Raw genomic sequence first — 1,817 nt, forward strand, 5'->3', positions numbered from 1 at the left:
GTAAAAAACTTCCTGAAACATATTTTAAAAATAATTATACTGAGGTATCTGTGGGAGTTGCTTGTAAAGATGCCAAGGGGACTTGTGGCTCACTGGGCCTGAAGAGCTGTAAACCAATCTGGCTTTACACAGATTTGTGATAGAGGTGAGGAAATGAGAGGTTTAGAGGACAGGAGGCTGCAGCCATGGCATTTAAGGATTTGGAGTTAAGGCAGTTGCAGGTTATGCCAAGTTCTAGGTGGTCATGATTTTGTTCCTGAAGCATTAGGTTGAAGCATATGCAATCACTGATGTTGTTGGTCAAAACCAGTATAATATCAGGAATTTTTATAGGGCTCAACCTAAATAAATATGGGCAAAAGTCAATATGGTTGAGTTGCTGAATTTGGTTTTGGGCCAAAGAACTTTGCTTATATATATCCTCTGTCCCTCTAACAACACAACTAGCTAGTTTTATCTTTTCACTTTTCCATGTTCACCTCAGCTGACTGGTCATTTTCTCTTGGAAACCTGGCTGTCATCTTGGAAAAAGTGGATCTAGTTTTGCTTTTGCTGTTGGAAAACATACTTTGAGCTTTCTCCATCTCAGATGGGTCAAAAACCCTTGTACATGTCATTCAGTCCACGTGATTGAAATCTAGGAGCTATGACTCCTAAATTGAGAGACAGAAATAAAATTTTAAAACCATTTTCTTAACAAACATATTACAAATAGTTCATCTTAAATGGCAGCAGAATGTATCCCTGGTGTCTGAGCCAAAGTTGATGTGTATACTTTTGAGAGCCCCTGCTAAGCTGCCTATTATTGCATTGGCTGCAATATGGCACTAACAGGCAGAACGGCATTCTCATGGCCAGATACTAAATGAACATCATCCCAAAGAATTACCATAATATCCTTTATATCTTATAATTGTATGAAATGACGCAAGCAGCTGTGTCCATCAAAGGCTTTATAAACGGCACAGAAAATAAGTACCCTGTGATTGGCATCTAGTAACAAAATGAACACCCCAGGCACACTATTTCATTACTCTCACTGGCTCCCAGAGGTATAATTAGGGTTGAATTTTTCATGAACATAAACATTATTTTCTTTGTCCACTATGCTATGCTTTGTGCCTGACTCTTCAATACTCCACTCAGAAAAACAGAAAAGGAGAGAAGAGAGGCATGTCCTCATTGGCTGAAAGTGATTCTGTGGCTTGCTGTAAGGGTGCCCAGGCCCCTAGCATGGAGCTTGGAGTCCTCTTTCAGGCAGAGCTCTCCCAGACCTGCTTTGCCCACTCCTGGCTTATGCTGAGGTTGGAGAAAGACCCAGCATCATCATCTGGAGCTCGGTATCTCTTGCAGAACCCTCAGGTTTTGGAGACATAAATATATGGTCTCCGTTGTTAGTCTACTTACTCTATAATTTTTAAGTCATTTTTTAAAGAAAAATAATAGTGAAATGGCTGTGATTGTTCTTGTTCTTCCTCTCAGTTTATTTGGTTGGATGATATCTGGTCTGATTTGCAGTCATGTTTGAAATGCTTTGCCAATGGAATTTATCAGTCATTACCCCCAGAATCTTACCGAAATATAAATCTAATAATGCCATCCCCTTGCTTAAAACCTTTCAATGGTTTTCTGTTTTCAATGGGAGAAAGTCCAAGTTGAACAGCATAGCCTGTGGTCTTTGTGAGATGCCCCTGAATGATCTCCATCTATGTTTCCTGTCTCTCCCTTAACAGGCAATCTACTCTCTAGCCACATTAAATGTCTTATGATTCTCTAATTGTGCCTTTCTTTTACACAATCCTGGGATATAATTTTCC

At 39.7% G+C, this 1,817-nt stretch overlaps 1 pseudogene; it reads left to right on the plus strand.

Annotated features, from left to right (window-relative positions):
* The first annotated feature begins 922 nt into the window (after window positions 1-922).
* LOC105518126 overlaps window positions 923-1,817 on the plus strand; it is a 2,966-nt pseudogene continuing 2,071 nt past the window's right edge.

The sequence above is a fragment of the Colobus angolensis genome, unplaced genomic scaffold (assembly GCF_000951035.1).
Source record: "Colobus angolensis palliatus isolate OR3802 unplaced genomic scaffold, Cang.pa_1.0 Scaffold311, whole genome shotgun sequence".
NCBI lineage: Eukaryota > Metazoa > Chordata > Mammalia > Primates > Cercopithecidae > Colobus > Colobus angolensis.